Source organism: Ovis canadensis, chromosome 24 (assembly GCF_042477335.2).
Source record: "Ovis canadensis isolate MfBH-ARS-UI-01 breed Bighorn chromosome 24, ARS-UI_OviCan_v2, whole genome shotgun sequence".
NCBI classification, from domain to species: domain Eukaryota; kingdom Metazoa; phylum Chordata; class Mammalia; order Artiodactyla; family Bovidae; genus Ovis; species Ovis canadensis.
In genome coordinates, this window is record NC_091268.1 from 23,151,205 (window position 1) to 23,169,965 (window position 18,761).

General features: G+C 45.9%; 1 long non-coding RNA gene across 1 annotated transcript; it reads left to right on the plus strand.

The window, feature by feature from the left end:
- Window positions 1-3,433: 3,433 nt before the first annotated feature.
- On the plus strand, window positions 3,434-8,821 carry LOC138429317 (uncharacterized). Its single transcript, XR_011252772.1, has 3 exons — window positions 3,434-4,975; window positions 5,328-5,471; window positions 8,129-8,821. It is a non-coding gene; the product is annotated as an uncharacterized lncRNA (long non-coding RNA).
- The last annotated feature ends 9,940 nt before the right edge of the window (window positions 8,822-18,761 follow it).

An 18,761-nucleotide genomic window follows, 5' to 3' on the forward strand; every position in this document is an offset into this window, starting at 1 on the left:
GATATTTTTCCCTGGGCTCTCGGAACTCATTAAACTTGGGTCACTTTGGCTTTTGGCCTTAAAGATTGCCATGCAACGTTGAAAGCTGGGCTAAGTTCCTGATCTCGTTGAGTATTAAGGGGATCACCAAGACCCAGCTGAGAGGACGAGCCAGCCTCAGTGCGGTGAAGGTGTAAGGCACCGTTACTACTGGAATGTTCTGAGAGGTGTAGTGACTTAGCAGATGAATCTCATTGCACTTTATTTCGTATAGCCTGCCGCTTCATCCACTAGATTATATGGATGTATTTCAAAGTGAAAAGAAACTTAAGATTTCATATGTTTAGTTAAATTTAGGAGGTTATCCTGAGCAGATGTTTCTGTGGCCCCTGCACCCTCCTCAGAAGCCGCTACAACTTTGATCAGCTCAGGTGGCCTTACACTGCTTTTGTCTAGCTTCCAGACCCTGCCCTGGAGTTTTGGTGAGGTATGTGATGTTTTAGTGGGGTCTCTCTGTGTGTTGTAATAATGCATTTGACAGGGTTTTACTTCCTGTGACGGGACCTGCATGTTCTCTGTGGAGTCCAGCACACACCAGCCCATGATGCAAGAGGGTTTTGAGAGTCAAAACACAAATTTTGTGGCTCTCAGTAAAACGGGCTTTTTGCCGATTTAGTCCAAATTTCTGATGGTCTCTCATTTTATTTGTATTCAGTTAATGCTTAATTTTTAAAAAAAAAGCTGCAAAAATCCAGCCATACAGTAGCATATAGTGTATGCAGATCTTACTGCATAAGATTAGATATATGTGGTAATATTTTATGAATAAACAATTCCTTGCGCATTGGGACTTTACGGGGATCCCATGTTTTATCATGGTTAACAGTGAACCGTCTGTAGTTATTTTTTTTTTTTAGGTTCCTCTGGGATAAATTTCTGCAGGTAAAATTGCTGGTTGAAAGGAATTCATACTTAAAATGTTGATAGGTCCTACCGAAGTAGGAACGGTTAATAACTTCCATCAACGTGGTTGTAAGTGTGCCTTTTCCATCTTAGCTGCTGGATATTTGTACTACTTGCAGATGGAAATGATCTCACAATTTTCATTTGCCTTTTGCCCCCTTGTATGAAGGAAGAGCCTTTGCTTGAAACCACGTGGATTTGAAAGCCAACTTCGCCACTTACTAGGTGTGGGAGCCTGGGTAAGTTCACCCTGGGCTCTGTTTCATCGTTTGTGACATGGGATGAAAAAAAAAAAAACGATGCGAAACTTAGTGACTTGAATTCTGTGGATACCATTTACATCTACACTTAAAATTTGCTTCTTATCAGTGGAGTCCTTAACTCTGGATTGTGGCTTTTTTTTTTTTTTAATGTGCATTTTTATAAAGAAAATTAAAATGACAGACAACCTAAAGGCCCTTTCAACTTATCTTCTCTTTCATGCTTCAAAGTTAAAAACAACTGTTTTGGAGAGTAACCTGCCACATGATTTTCTGTAGGTTTCTGTGTCCCTTCATGTGTGTGGCGGTATAGCAGTAAGTATTGAGCCATGCACAAGTCATACACTTGGGGGATGTGAGAGGCTGGAACTTGGAAGCTCCAGGCTTGAAGATGGGTCTCACTATCCTGGGCTAGTCTAAAACCAGAGGCATAGGTACCCAGAACAGGGTGAAGCCTGCGGTCTGTAAAGTAATAGTTTTAGGGCAAAAGCTAATCCACATGTTTGTGAAGGTCTTACTTTCCAGACTGAAGTAGAATGCTTGCTGGGATGCCACAGTCCAGCAAGTCCAAGTGACCGACCTTTATGAGTTCTTAATGCTCGGGTTGGAGCCAGGCCTTCAGAGCCCGGGGGGGCGTGAGGTCTGTGCGTTCAGGTGCAGGCCCTGGTGCCAGTGCCGCTGAGAGTCCTGCTGCCGGTGTGGAGGGTGCGCTCAGCTGCTGTGGGAAACGAGCCCTGGGCTTTGTTCTCTGGGAGCTGCAAGGAGGGCTCAGCAGGTGTGCAGCCTGACTGGGAAGAGGGGTTTGGAGGCGCTGGGGCCGCTTGCCACCATTGCTTTGTCTGGGCTGCTCTCATCCCCTTTTGGGGCCTGGTGAACTTAGGATCCAGATATCCTCCGTAAGTCCACCAAGGTAGGTGCCTCCATGTCTTTGGCATTTGAGGAAAGAGTCTCGGACCATTGGTATTTATTTAGGGGTGGCAGTGGTGCTGGGCTATTTCTGGGGTGGGGTGGGGGAACAATTTCCAAGCCACGGAGGAGGTTGAAGGCTTTTCTCATCCGTCTCTCCTTTGGTGAGCCTCACGGCCACAAAAGCAGTGTTGGTTTCCAGGTGTATCTATAGACATTTGTAACAACCATGAAGTTCTGAGGGGCTATTGGGGCCGCTTCTCAAGTGTTTCTCAAGCATTTTGGACCGTGATCAGTGGTAAGAAATAACCTTTCCCATGAAGACCTAGCGTGGACACACACACCGGTATCTCCCTGAACAGGATGCTGTATGTGAACTACCACGATTTCACAGCCAGTTTGAAAACCCGGGCTGTCTGGATGTCAGTGCCTGACACAAAGTGTAGAACTTGGACATGTTCTTGAACGAATGAGTAAATAAAAGGTGACTTGAAGTTTTCCAGGTTTTCATGAAAAGTCCCTGTTTTTCATGATGGGCCTTCACAGTCTGACGGAAACCAGTGTGTGGTGGTTAAGAGGATGGCTTGGTCACGGAGTTGAGCCCTGCCTCAGGTGCAGGGTGAAGTGAAGAGGCCTGGACCACAGCTGGCACGTGGGAAGCAGCCCAAGTGCTGTTCAGTGTGAGTCCACGTGACTGGATAAAAACCCCCTTGCAGCGTGGGAGAAGGATCTCTTCCTGGCTTCTGCAGTGGCTCAGCTCCTCTCCCTGCCTCTCCCTCCAGTCCTGGGGTTCTCACCCAGCCTGCACATTTGTTATTTATTTTTTTAATTTTCACTTTATTTTGCTTTACAATGCTGTATTGGTTTTGCCATACATTGACATGAATCCGCCACTGGTGTACATGAGTTCCCAATGCTGAACCCCCCTCCCACCTCCCACCCCATATCATTGAAGCAACATGTTAGGGCGTACCCCATACAGACCAGATGGGACTCTTTGCGGTGGGACCCAGGCACGGCATCTTTGTAGCTCCTCTTGAGAAGCACCTCCGGTGCGTTCTGAGGAGAATGCAGAGGGGTGGTGCGTAGGCCCTTTCCAGATTGTTAATTGAGCCAGTGGCCCCGGGCTTCTCAGCCCTGAGGCTGAGGTCAGCTGGTGCTGTCAGAGGACCCTGCCCCTCCCCTTGGCTGCTTGCCTAGCCACCTTCGGTCCCTTGAGTTTTCAGGAAGTCTGGACGTGACCAGTGCCTTCCTCTGGGGCAGGCTGTTTCACTGGGCTTGGCAGGAGGAAATTTGTACCCACAAGGTCCCAGGGCCCTGTGAATCAGAGCTCACCAGAAGCCGTGCCCCGGGAGACAGCCCTCCTGGCAGGGCTGTGTCACTTTGGGAGAGGTTTAAAAATACAGATTCCTGGACTCCCCACCCATATACATTGATTCCAAAGGTGTGGGGGAGAGGACAGAGTTTCTACCTTAAAAAGGTAAAAAAAAAAAATCCTGAGCCCTACTATCTATTACTCCTGCTTATTTTTAAATTTTTTCATTGATAATACATGCATGTGGGAAAATGGTACAGAAAGGCTCAGGTGACAAGCCCTCGTGAGCTGTCTCCTCTTGGATGTCCTGTGTGGAGCTGAGCCCCGGGGTTCTGTGGCTTGCAAATGTGAGGGAAGATGGGCTGATGGACACGGCAGGAACCGAAGGACCTTGATCCTGGGGCACAGCGACCATTGGGATCACTCAGCTTGAAATCCTGTTAGAAGGAGCAGAAGGTAAGGCTGGGGTGGTACATTTGTTATTCAGTTGCTAAGTAGTGTATGCCTCTGTGACCCTGTCCTTGACTATATCCTGGAGTTTGTCCAGAACTCACGTTCATTGAGTCGGTGATGCCACCCAACCAACTCATCCTCTGTCACCCCTTCTCCTGCCTTCAGTCTTTGCCAGCATCAGAGTCTTTTCCAATGAGTCAACTCTTTGAATCAGGTGGCCAAAGGATTGGAGCTTCAGCATCACTCCTTCCAGTAAATATTCAGGGTTGATTTCCTCGAGAACTGAACTGGTTTGATCTTGATAAATGTATTCCTGAAAAACTATGCAAAAAGGGTTACTTAACACTCTTAACTGCACCATTTTCAGATAACATAAGGGAACTCTTCCCTTGCCAGCCTGTTCAGATGTGTACCTTGTATTGTATTGTTGAGAGGGTGAGAATACCTGCGGGCTCGTGGGGCAGGTCTGTCAGCTCCATTTTCTTGAAGAGAGTGAGGCTTGGGTGTCTGACTTTGTGACTGCGCTGCTGTGCTCAGAGGGTGTGGAGCCCAGTGGGGACAGTCAGCCACCCAGCGGGCAAGCGTTGGCCACCCTGCTTTGCTCTCCCCGTCTGTAAAGAAGGGTGTTCGTGAGGATGAGAGAGGTGATGTCTCTCGGAAGGGTACTCGCCTCCGGGTGAGCACCGAGTTCTTCATCCTGGCCCTGGGGCTACAGGAAAGACTGGATCCGTTTCTCCAGAGAGGAGGTGGCCGTCCTGAGGGTGTTAAGTGGTGAAGGGGGGCCACTGAGGCCCCCCCAGGCTGCAGGAGGGCTCTCTGGGGGAGCAGGTGGTCTCCGGTCAGCGGCGAGCGGCACCAGGACCAGGGGCCCGCCCGGAAGGGGAAGGGCCGGCTGTACCTGGGGCTCGTGCCCTCGGCTTCAGCCCACGAGGAGCAGAGCGCAGCTGGTGAGTCCAGCGGGGCCACCGGAGACACCCCTCATCGTGGGACCCAGACGTCAGAAGATGAAGCTGCTCAATGAAACCCTGTTTAAGTCGGCTTGCCTGGCGCCTGCCAGTAACCCCACACCAGAGCCTCTCTTCCAGATGTCCTGGCTCTGGTAGGTGGCCAGCGGGGGTCGGGGCGCTTGGAGGCCGTGGGAGTTACTTCCAGGCCGTGTGTGTGTGTGTGTGTGTGTGTGTGTGTGAGGCTGGTCCTAACAGCCTGGGGACCTGTCCACCGCCTGCCCGGCCCCCGCCCCCACCGTGCTTGGTTTTCGGCAGTTGCTGATGCTGAGGGGTTCACCCCCTGTTTGAGAAAGCTCTCCCGTTATTCTTTTTGGGGTTTGTCTTCCATGTCCTCTCATGGACCTCCCCCTTCCCCAGTCATGCTCTCTGCTCCTTGTTTCTCATCCTATTGTGATTTTATTTACGGCTTTACTTTTGCATGGGAAATTCCTGCGTTTCCTGGAGGCCACTTGTGTTCACGCTCCTTGGGCCTGTCACTGAGTGGACATCGGGTAAACACATCCTGATGGGCTGAAGGGATGCCCATTTTACAGATGAGAAGACAGACACCGAAAGGTTAAGGGGGTGCCCAAACCAGGATCTGAACAGGTATCTGTCTACCTCTGCCTTGTCTAGAAGATACTATGCTTGTGAGCATTCCCTGTCGAGCTAGAGCTTGGGTTCAAATTCGAGAGAATTGGGAGCTTGGATAGGTTTTTTGACTTGAGCCTCAGTTTCCTCATGCAAAGTAGGGGTGACACTGGTTAACTGCCTCCTGGGGTTGGGGGCCTGGTCGGGGATTGAAAGATGCCAGTGTGACCTGAATGACCTGGTCAGCTGGCTGAACTTGGATTGGGTTTGAGAACTGCCCTCAGGCGCGCAGCATTCGCTGATGCGAGCAGATGCTGAAACCGTGTTTCTGCGCAGGCAAAGCCAGGCACCCGCACGGGATGGGGGTGGGGTGGGGTGGGACCTCCGTTGCCTTGAGTATCCCGCTAAGGCTGGGCGCCCCTCATTCTCCTGTGGGGACTCACTTCCTGTCTGGGCCTGGTGTGGGGAAGACTTGAGAAACAGTCTAGACTCAGCTCCATGGAAACGGCTGGGCCCGCCCACCAGAGCCTTAAAGGGACAGTCCTCCTAGGGCAGGGCTTGTCCAGGTGATTCCCTGCGCTGAGTGGGTGCTTGATGAATGGGCCCAGGAACCCTGGCGTCAGGGTTTGAGTCCACAGAGTCTGTCGCCAGATGGCACAGTCCTTTTCTATTCCCCTAAGGACCTCTCTATGCCCTCCCACCCTGCACCACTTCCCAGTGCCCAACCCCATTGCTGGACCATTCTAGACCTCACCCCCTAAATAATTCTGTTGAATTTGCTGCTTGGTCTAGGCCTTCGTTGTCAAACTGGGTAACAGGAGCCTAGACATACTGCGAAAATTCCATGAAGCCGTTTGTTGGGGGTGGTCCATTCAGATCAGATCCGTGAGTGATGTTGCCATCCCCAGGGTGAAGGTGAATTGTAGAGGGCACAGCTGGTTAAGAAAGCTTAAGTTCAACACACACTGTTGGCCCAACTGAGCACCTTTTGTGGGTGGGGCTGGCTTTGGCCTCCCTTGAGTCAGGGCCTCTGGGAGAACGGTTGGATGTCTTTCCAGGCTCCTTCAGGAACTGCCGTCTAGCCTTCCGGGCCTCACCTCTCAGTTGTGTCTGACTCTTTGCAACCCCATGGACTGTACAGTCCATGGAATTCTCCAGGCCAGAATAGTGGAGTGGGTAGCATTTCCCTTCTCCAGGGGATCTTTCCAACCCAGGGATTGAACCCAGGTTTCCCACATTGCAGGCAGATTCTCTACCTGCTGAACCACAAGGGAAGCCCAAGAATACTGGAGTGGGTAGCCTATCTCTTCACCAGCAGATCTTCCCAACCCAGAAATCAAACCGGGGTCTTCTGCATTGCAGGCGGCTTCTTTACCAACTGAGCTATCAGGGAAGCCTGTGCCTCACGTTGCCTACCTCTAAAATGGGCCCTCTCACTGGCCCAGGATTTGAGGTCCTGGCTTGGGATACTCAGGAATCTATGAACCATAACTTGCAGTTAGTTATTCTCAGGGTTTAGTTCCTGTTCCTGGACACCCCGACACCCCCCAATTCCCTCCCATTCCCAGGCTGCACCAGGGTACTGAAGGTGCCTCGGGTCTGCCCTCCAGGGCTTTGCCTCTGAAGTCCTTCCAGACTCCAGTTGTGGCTGTAATACTTCCATTAGCCTTTGGCAGGAGACACCCGTGGCTGTGGGCAGAGCAGGCTTGGGCTTCTCGGCGTGGAGGAGGATGCGCCAAAACAAACAGGAAATCCGCCAATCGTGCAGGAATTTGTGCTATGCCCTCAGGGAGATGGACGGCCAGTGGTGCTGATAACCCTCTCAGTTCAGTTCAATTCAGTAGCTTAGTTGTGTCCGACTCTTTGTGATCCCATGGACTGCAGCATGCCAGGCTTCCCTGTCCATCACCAACTCCCGTAGCTTGCTCAAACTCATGTCCATGAGTCGGTGATGCCATCTTGGGTACTTTACATGCACATATTCCACTGTAAGTTTATTGTGACCCCCGAGGCATGCCTGTGTGCCTGTTGATCGGTGGAGAAGCTGCTGCTCAGAGCGGTTGAGTGCCTTGTCTGAGGATCCCCAGCTGGGACTCAAACTTGGAATTTCATCTCTCTCAAATCCAGACTCTCTTGCTGTGTGACTTTACTGGATCAAATCCTCCTTTTGCTGAAACTTGTGATCCAGTCGGGAGTGTGTCATTTGGTATCATTTTAAGTGTTTAATTTTGCTTTTTATTCACTCCAGTTAAATGATGATGTTTCATGGTCTCAGCATAAAGAGAGAGAATAGCTTCTTTCCCCCTCAATCATGCCTTTTCTTTAGCATAAATGGAATTCTTTATTAGAATGGCTGGCACACTATTTAAAGAAACAGAACAACACAGCAGGACTAAAAAAAGAAAAAAAATGCTGATGTGCAATCTCTGGACACAGGCTGCCTGAATTCAAATAACCTGGCTCCATCACTGATGAGCTGTGTGACCTTGAGCAAACCCACTTAACTGTTCTGTGCCTCAGTTTCCTCATCTACTGCATGGATGAGTTGCCTACTAAGCTTAAGTAAATTTAATGACTTAACACACTATTGACCAGAGGCGTATTAATATGTCTTTTGTCGTGTGTGTGTGTGTGTGTGTGTGCTTAGTCACTAAATTGTGTCCGACTCTTTGCAGCCTCATGGACGCAGCCCGCCAGGCTCTTCTACCCATGGGATTCTCCAGGCAAGAATACTGGAGTGGGTTGCCATTTCCTACTCCAGAGAATCTTCCCTCCTTCAGGGGATCTTCCAGGAATGGAACCCGAGTCTTCCGCATCGGCAGGTGGATATTTTATCGCTGAGCCACCTTTCCTTTGTTACCCAAATGTTATTTTCAATATCATTTACAGAACAAATCACCAGGCACAGGTGTTAGTTTCTGCAAAACTTAATACAGATATTAATGAGTTAACATCATAAAGTTCTTATAATAGCATTTGCCATTTAGTTTATTTAATATGGTAGAGTGGATAAATATAATATGGAAGGGTCCTCGCCCATAATAGGGCTAATAGCCCCCTTGGTCCCTCAAACCCCCAGGGCAGGATTTGTCCTGGGGATTCCTGATGCTGAGTAGGTGCTGATGAATGGGCCCCGCAACTTTGGAGTCAGGATTTGGGCCTGGGGAATCTGCTGTCAGATCTCACAATCCTCCTCTTTTCCCCTAAGAATTCCCTTCTACCTCCTCCCACTTTTACCACAGAAGCAATAATTTTTAACATCATTTTGGTACCTATCTTTCTGAACCATGAGTCAGCAAACCATAGCTTAGAATCTGAGGGTCAAATTCTGTCCCCTGCCTGGTTTTATGAATAAAGTTTTATTTGCACTTGTTTGTTTACATACTTCAGTCTAGGGCTACATTTGCAGAGTTGAATAGTTGTGACCTTGTGGTTCACAAAGCCCAAAATGTTTACTGTCTAGTGCTTGACAGAAGGTTGACCCCTGCTCTAGACTATTTCCTATCATTATGTATTTTTATATATTTATATTATTATAAAGAATAATAAATGGAATTCTGCTGTAGGCATTTGTTTAGCAGTTTGCTTTTCTTCACGTTAAATCAAGAACCTCCTCTGTGTATGCAGACCAGCCTGCTGCTAGTAGTATTTCAGAGTTTGGCCATCCCATAATTTATTAACCAGCCTCTATGATATATAGTTTATCTCCTGTAGTCTATTGCAGAAAGTGCTGCGGTGAACGTTTTGTGCGTATGTGTGAAATTTCTAGATACCAAGACATAGAAGGTCTGGGTCAAAGCGCAGATACTTTTAAGAGTTTGATAAAGAAAGTGAAGTTGCTCAGTCATGTCCGACTATTTGTGACCCGTGGACTGTAGCTCACCAGTCTCCTCTGTCCATGGGATTCTCCAGGCAAGAATACTGGAGTGGGGTGCCATTTGGGAGACACTCAAATCCTCTTTCTGAAAGACCAGTTTATACTGCCTCCAGCAGTGTCTACAAGCACCCATTTCCCCATATTGTCTTCACAGTTGAGTGTTGAATCTTTCCAAGTTAACTTTTTTTTGGGAGGGGCATGTGAGATCCCAGTTCCCAGGGATTGAACCTGGGCCAGAGCAGTGAATGCCTCAAATCCTAATCATTAGGCCATCAGGGAACGCCTTCCAAATTAATTTTGAATTTACCATTCAAAGTTGAATTTATGGTTTCATTAAAAGTCCCAAGGGATTTTTGGAAATGGATCAGAAGTATTTTAGTTCAGCTGAAAGAATTCCCAGCTGAGATTAGCTAAGGAAATTTGGAAATAAAAGACTTTAAAACATATATAAAATGGTAATAATTAAAAGCTAGGTGTTGGCAAGAACAATGAAACAGGATAGATACTCCAGAAAATATACATGATATTCTATCAGAAAATAGCACAAAAATGATGGAAGTCATTAATGATGGGTTAGTCAATAAGTGGTATGGGGAAAGCTGAATATTTGGGGGAAAATTTGTTAGCCCATCATTTCATGCTCCCAGGTATATTGAGACATTAACAAGTTAAATGTAGAAACTTCGCTGGTGGTCCAGTGGCTAAGACTCTGAGCTCCCAATGAAGGGGCCCAGGTTTGATCCCTGGTCAGGGTCTAGTAGCCCAGTAGTCATTTACGGATGTGAGAAAAGTGAAAGTCACTCAGTCGTGTCTGACTCTTTGTGACCCCATGGAGTATATTGTCCATGGAATTCTCCAGGCCAGAATACTAGAGTGCCTAGCCTTTCCCTTCTCCAGGGAATCTTCCCAACCCAGGGATCAAACCCAGGTCTCTGGCATCATAGGTGGATTCTTTACCAGCTGAGTCACAAGGGAAATCCGTGGATATGAGAGTTGGATCATAAAGCTGAGCACCAAAGAATTGACCCTTGTGGACTGGGGTGTTGGAGAGGACTCTTGAGAATGCCTTGGACTGCGAGGAGATCAAACCAGTCCCTCCTAAAGGAAGTCAACCCTAGATATTCATTGGAAGGACTGATGCTGAAACTGAAGCTCCAATACTTTGGCCAGCTGATGTGAAGAGCTGACTCATTAGAAAAGACCCTGATGCTGGGAAAGATTGAAGGCGGGAGGAGAAGTGGACAACAGAGGATGAGATGGTTGGATGTCATCACCGACTCAATGGATTTGAGTTTGAGCAAGCTCCAGGAGTTGGTGATGGACAGGAAGGCCTGGCGTGCTGCCGTCCATTCGTTGCAAAATGTCACACACGACTGAGCGACTGAACAACCACAACAGGGAACTAGAGCCACATGCCAGAACTAAAGGTCTCACACGCTGCAACTAAGACCCAGTGCAGCCAAATAAATAAAAATAAAAGTAACAATAAATATTAAAAACATTTGAGGGACTTCCTTGGTGCTCCAGTTGCTAAGACTTCATGTTCCCAATGTAGAGGGTCCACGTTCATTCCCTGGTCAGGAAACTACATGCTGCAACTAAGACCTGGTAGTCAAATAAATAAATATTAAAAAAAATATTTGAATAAGTAGCTAATATTTAATAAGTTTAGAAAGCTAAATGTAAAACATAAACAAGGAAAATATTCATGAATATTTAACCTTACAAGCATAAAAATGGGCAATATTTTTATTAAAAATAAAAGATTGATTATAGCGTAAATTTAAACTTTTGTTCATCACCAATATAAACAAAATTGAAAGGAAAATGGGACTGTGACGAGTAATACACTAGAAAGGAAAAATGAAAAGATATGAACAGAGAATTCAGAGGCAGAAATACAAACAACCGATCAATATATGAATAGGAAGTTCAACCCTACTTTGTGAAATTCACATTTTAGAAAGAGATGCTGTGCTTTGTGTACAGTTTTTTCCCCCTTGCCCCCGGCCATGCTGTTTGGCTTGTGGAATTTTAGTTCCCTGACCAGGGATCAAACCCAGACCCTTAGCAGCGAGACCACGGAATCCTAACCACTGGACTGCCAGGGAATTCCCTTGGATACAGTTTTGGAAAGATAAGTGGATACTACTCAGCGCTGGGAAATCCAGGCTGATGTACATTCATACATGCTGCTCCTGAGGGCAAACTTCCAATATTCCAAAAAATAAGTTTGCCATATATATCAAGATCTTTAAAAATGGCCCTAGATTTTGATCCTGTAATTCTACTTCTAAACATTTACCCCAAGAGGGAAATAGTCAGAATTGTGGCAACTCCTTCTTAGGCAACAGTATCTTACTTGGAATAGAAGACACCAAGAAATAACATAAAAGCCCAGTGATAGGGCATTGATTAAATGAATCTTATTAGTTAACTTAGGTAGGAAATTATGAAGCCTTTAGAAAGCATGCTCTTGAACACTATTTCAAGAAATGAGGAAATGCTCATAATATAGTAGGAAATACACACAGCATGATAATTTGGCTAGAACAGTGCCTGGCAGCTGATGTGAGCTACTATCATTATTGATAATGTCAAATGCCCAAATGAGCATTCATTCCTGCCTCAGTTGCATACGTGTGTGTTCCCAAGGCTCCTTGCCTGGCCCACCCTCTGTGAACCAGCTGGGGAAGGTTGTGGGGGGCGCCCTGGCGCCTTCCCCCTGGGCAGGGCCCCAGACCAACCGAGGGCTCTGTTTCTGGCTGAGCACTGCCATCTAGAGGCTCCTGGCCCACAGCGCAGCGGTCCGTGCAGCTCACCGCCACCCCCGCAGCCACCCAACAATGGGGCTCCAGTGTCTGGTGTTCTCTCTTGTCTGCTGGGGGCGCTGCTTGGTCAGAGCTGGAAAAGACCCTGCAAGACTCTTTATGTCAAGATCTTTACAGAGATCCTTTGGGCCCATGTTTCTTAAACTGTGGTTCTTGAACCTGCACCGCTGGCCGCTGCTGGGAGACTTAATAGTAAAGATTCAGGGTACACCCCAACTTCCCTGAATCAGACTTTGCTGGAGGTGGGGTGGGCAAGGCTGCTGAAAATCTCGAATTTTAACATGCTCGCTGGGTGATTCTGATACATGTTGGAGTTTGAGAGCCATTGATCCAGACTGCTAATATTTTATAATTTAATGGGAGTGGGGGGCTTGGCACAGAGCCTTTAGCCTTTTCCCTAGTAACATACATCTAGATCTATTTTAGGAGGTTCCTTGACTCCAATGTAAGATTTTTTTTTTAAAGAACAGTTTTAGGGACTTCCCTGGTGGTCCAGTGGGTAAGACTCCACACTCCCAATGCAGTGGGCCTGGGTTCGGTCCCTGGTTGAGAAACCAGATCCTGAATGCTGAACCTAGTTCACATGCCATAAGTGAACCTCCTGCATGCGACAGCTAAGATCCGTGCAGCAAAATAAATAAATAAGCTAAATAGGACAAAAAGGGCAGTTTCAGGTTCAAAGCAAGATTGAGAGGAGGTACAGGGGTTTCTCATATACCTTCCACCCCCACCTCCTTACCAGAGCCTTTCCCATGGTCAACATCCCCCCCGGAGTGGTACGTGTGATGAACTTATCCTGACACATCCTAAATCACCTGAAGTCTGTGTCAAGGCTCATCTGGTGGTGTACATGCTGCGGGTTTGGACATAGTATTAATATCATGACATGGCTCCGTCATTAGGTATCACACAGTGCTTCGCTGCGCCTCCCCCAAACCCCCTGTGCTCCTCCTATTGATTCTTAGCCCCCGACCACAACCCCAACCCCTGGAAACCACTGATCTTAGTGTGACTCTACTGTTGATTTTTCTAAAATGTCATACAGTTAGGCTCATCTCACCACATAGTGTGAAAAGTACATAGCTTTTCCACACTGGCTCTTTTCACCTAATAATGTGTGTTTAAGATGTCTCCATCCTTTTCATGGTTTGATAGCTCATTTCTTTTTAGTGTTGAATAATATTCTGTTGTCTGGATGTACCACGGCTTATGAATAAAGCTACTGTAAACATCCACGTGCAGGTATTTTGCGGGGACCAAAGTGTTCAACTCCTTTGGGTAAACACCAAGGAGTGAGCTTGCTGGATCCTATGGTAAGAATGTGTTTAGTTTTGTAAGAAACCGCCAGACTAGGACTTCCTGGTGGCCCAGCGGCTGACTCCACGCTCCCAATGCAGGGGGCCTGGGTTCCATCCTGGTTGGGGAACTAGATCCCACAGGCTGCAGCTAAGACCTGATGCAGACAAATAAGTACATAAATAAATAAAATATTAAAGAAAAGAAACCACCAGACTGTCTTCCAAAGTAGATAGACCATTTCGCATTCCCACCAACGGTGCATCGGAGTTCCTGTTGTTCCACGTCCTCACCGGCATTTGATGATGCTGTTTCACATCCTGGCCTTTTAAATAAGCATGTAATGCTATTCACTGTTGTTGTAATTGGCATTTCCCGGATAACATATGATGCAGAGCATGTTTCCATATGCTGATTTGCCATCTGTGTATCTTCTTGGGTGAGGTGTCTCTTAAGGTCTTTGACCCCTTTATTTATTTATTTTAATAGTTTTTAAAAATTTAAATTTATTTATTTTAATTGGAGGCTAATTACTTTACAGTATTGTATTGGTTTTGCCGTACATCAAAATGAATCCGCCACGGGTGTACATGTGTTCCCCATCCTGAACCCCCCTCCCTCCTCCCTGCCTGTACCATCCCTCTGGGTCGTCCCAGTGCACCAGCCCCGAGCATCCTGTATCCTGCATCGAACCTGGACTGGCGATTTGTTTCACATATGATATTATACATGTTTCAATGGCATTCTGCCTAATCATCCGACCCTCTCCCTCTCCCACAGGGTCCAAAAGACTATTCTATACATCTGTGTCTCTTTTGCTGTCTCGCATACAGGGTTATCATTACCATCTTTCTAAATTGCATATATATGTGTTAGTATACTGTATTGGTGTTTTTCTTTCTGACTTACTTCACTCTGTATAATCGGCTCCAGTTTCATCCACCTCATTAGAACTGATTCAAATGTATTCTTTTTGATGGCTGAGTAATACTCCATTGTGTATACGTACCACAGCTTTCTTATCCATTCATCTGCTGATGGACATCTAGGTTGCTTCCATGTCCTGGCTATTATAAACAGTGCTGTGATGAACATTGGGGTACATGTGTCTCTTTCCTTTCTGGTTTTCTCTGTGTGTATGCCCAGCAGTGGGATTGCTGAGTCGTATGGCAGTTCTTTATTTCCAGTTTTTTAAGGAATCGCCACACTGTTCTCCATAGTGGCTGTACTAGTTTGCATTCCCACCAACAGTGTAAGAGAGTTCCCTTTTCTCCACACCCTTTCCAGCACTTATTGCTTGTAGACTTTTGGATCTCAGCCATTCTGACTGGCGTGAAATGGTACCTCACTGTGGTTTTGATTTGCATTTCTCTGATAATGAGTGATGTTGAGCATCTTTTCATGTGTTTGTTAGCCATCTGTCTTCTTTGGAGAAATGTCTGTTTAGTTCTTTTGCCCATTTTTTGATTGGGTCATTTATTTTTCTGGAATTGAGCTGCAGGAGTTGCTTGTCCATTTTTGAGATTAGTTCTTTGTCAGTTGCTTCATTTGCTATAATTTTCTCCCATTCTGAAGGCTGTCTTTTCACCTTGCTTATAGTTTCCTTTGTTGTGCAGAAGCTTTTAATTAGGCCCCATTTGTTTATTTTTGCTTTTATTTCCAATATTCTGGGAGGTGTTGACCCATTTTTAAATCAGATTGTTTATATCCTTTTCATTGAGTTTTAAGAGTTCTTGGTATGTTTTGGGTAGCGGACCTTCATCACATGTATCGTTTGCCAATCTTCAGATTCTATTGACATTGTCTTTCATAGAGCAGAAGTTTTTTTTTTTTTTTTTTAAATTTAAACGAAGTCCAGCTCATCAAATATTTCTTAAATGGATTGTGCCTTGGGTGTTATATCTAAAAAGTCATTACTATGCCCAACATCATGGACTTGGGTTTTCTCCTGTGTTATTTTCTAGGGGTTTTATAGTTTCACATTTTACATTTAGGGGTGTAATCCATTTTGGGTTAATTTCTGTGAAGGGTGTAAGATGCTGCAACCATAGCCACAGTGAGTCCTGGAGAGGGAGAAGGCTGATCTGCTGCTCAAAGCCATCTGGGACATGAGTGGGGCTGGCTCATTTGCCCACATTCCCTGGCGAAGGGGAAACCCTATTTTCTGTTCATCTACTCAGTATTCTCTGTCACAGGGATAGCTGCACTCTGAAATATTTCTGGTTGATAAAAATAGCAATTTGAGTGTGCTGCTGCTAAGTCGCTTCAGTCGTGTCCGACTCTGTGCGACCCCAGAGACGGCAGCCCACCAGGCTCCCCCGTCCCTGGGATTCTCCAGGCAAGAACACTGGAGTGGGTTGCCATTTCCTTCTCCAATGCATGAAAGTGAAAAGTGAAAGTGAAGTCGTGTCTGACACTCAGTGACCCCATGAACTGCAGCCTTCCAGGTCCTCTGTCCATGGGATTTTCCAGGCAAGAGTACTGGAGTGGGGTGCCATTGCCTTCTCCGGTTTGAGTATAATAGAGTAAAATTTTAAATATATTGTTTTTGTATAATTTTTCTCTTCTGAGCAACATAGTAGAATTAGTAGCCAATACCTTACCATTGCCAGGTACATGAGAAAAAGTGTCACAAAATAGCATTTTGCAAATTCTAGCTCCTCACCTATTAAGGCTGTGACCTTGGTCAAGATACTAACTTCTAAGCTTTCTCCTTTGTGAAAGAGGATTAACAGTAGTATCTTAGCTGTGGCAAAGACTCCTCATTTCCCCCCAAGATCCTATCTCCCCTGAATTTTAGCTGGGGCTGTGCCAAATGAGGGGCTTCCTTGGCAGCTCAGTGATAAAGAATCCGCCTGCCAATGCAGGAGACAAGGGTTTGATCCCTGGGTTGGGAAGATCCCCTGGAGAAGGGAATGGTTACCCACGCCAATATTCTTGCCTGGAAAATCCCAAGGATGCAACCTGGTGGGCTACAGTCCGCAGGGTCGAAAAGAGTCAGACACTAATCGACTAAACAAACAATAGCAATGCCAAATGAAGACTACTTTCCCCAGCTTCCTTTGCAGCTATGTGTATTCATGTGACCGAGTTCTGGCCAATAGGGCATAGATAAAAATGATGCGGGGAACTTCTGGGAGGGGCTGTTGCCCTTCTCCGCCCCTTTCTCCTTACCCTGAGCAGGTGTAATGGCTGGAGATGGAGCAGCCTTCTGGAACATGAGATCATTTTAGGAATGGAGAATGGAAGACATGCTCAGCAGATGGACAAGACGGAAGAAAATTGTTTCTCTGACAGTGTGGAATTGCCACCTCAGCCCCGGACCACTTCATCACAGATTTTTACGTCACGGAAAAGTAAGTGTTAGTGATAGTTGCTCAGTTATAGTGTCAGACTTTTTGTTACCTCATGAAGTGTAGCCTGCCAGGCTCCTCTGTCCATGGGATTTTTCGGGCAAGAATACTGGAGTGGATTGCCGTTTCCTTCTCCAGGGGATCTTCTCGACTCAGGGATCAAACCCGGGGCTCCTGCACTGCAGGCGGATTCTAACTTCTATCTTATTTAGGTCATTGACATTTTGGATCTGTTACTTGTAACTGAACTTAGCCCTAAGAAATGCATGACCACGTAGAGTTCTTGGAGAGACTGAATGAGTTATTATGCACAACTTGCCTGTTGCAAGAGCTAGCACATTACAACACTCAGTAAATGGCTGCCGCTTATTGTAGGCTCTCTACTTCTAACTGTAATAGCAGTCCCTTAGTCCCAGCAAGAGCTCTAGAGTCCTGGAAAGAAACATGATCAAGATTGTGTTAGTTCCAAACAATAAACAGTATCTGGGAATTCCCTGGTGGTCCAGGGGTTAGGACACTGTACTTTCACTATTGTTCTCGATCCTGGCTCAGGGAATTAAGATCCACCAAAAAAACCAAAAACCAAAACAACAGTATCATCGTAAAAAAACAAATTCAACTAGAAAGGATTTCAGTTGAGCTCTTTTGTTTAACTGTTCTAGCTGACAAAGCTCAGCTTGACCATTTTGCATGGCATTTCAGTTGGAAGATAAGTCATACATTCTTTGAAATAGCTGTTTACAAGCATATAGCTCAGTTGTTCCCACATTTGAAACCCAGCCTTTCAAAATAATTTAGATGCATTCTTCTTGTTGGCTTTCTCTGTTTTAGACAACATGTTGGAATGCTTTCCCAGAGTCAGTGACCCTATTTCAACTTTGTCCTTTGTAACCTATGGGTGGCCTATGTATCAAATATTCAGTGATAGCTACTTCTGTGTCCAATGAGCATTTGTTTGACTTAGTTGCTTCTGAGATCCCGTTTGGCTTTCACATTCTTTGATTCTGCAAAATAGTGATTCCTAAGGAATCCCAAGGGAAAAAGCACAAGGACAGTAAAATTTTTATTTATTTATTTATTTTTGACTGCACTGTGTCTTTCTTGTAGTGAGTGGGCTTTCTCTGGTTGCAGTGAGAGGGGGCTTTCTCCGGTTGTGGCGAGCGGACTTTCTCCAGTTGCTGCGCCTGGGCTTCCCATTGCGGTGGCCTCTCTTGTTGCAGAGCGTGGGCTCTGGAGCACGTGGACTCAGTGGTTTTGGCCCACAGGCTTAGTTGTCCAAAGCATACAGGATCTTCTCAGACCAGGGACCGAACACGTGTCCCCAATATTGGCAGGCGGATTCTTAACCACTGAATCACAGAGTTCAAGGAGAGTAAAATTGAAGAAAGAAAATTGTTACAAGGTTTGTTATCAATGGATGAAAGGAGAGAAAAGATAAATATCAAGATGGTTGCTCTTTAATGTAAAAAAACCCTCAAAATTAACAATATTGACTTATTAAATATAAATAAATATAAAATTTAATATAACATTTAGGGGTGAGATAAAGCCTGTTACTACTCTGTTGTTCCATCCCTCAGTCATGTGTGACTCTTTGCAGCCCCATGGACTGCAACACGACAGGCTTCCCTGTCCTTCAGTGTCTCCTGGAGTTTGCTCAAACTCATGTCCGTTGAGTTGGTGATGCTGCTAACTATCTGCTCTACAGTATCACTCTTCTCTACTTTACTACAGTTACTACTTTACACTGATATAATAAAAAAAAAGTACTAAATATTTTTATAATGGCATAAAGCAGTATTTTATATATTAACTGAATTTTACAGAAAGAGAAAATATTTCATATAGAACTTTAATGAAACTGCTGTGTAGTTTCATTTCATTTCAATTTAAAAAAGGGTTGGTTGTACTTTAACAGCTCATCAGTTGTTTGGTAGGCAAATTTGAAGCT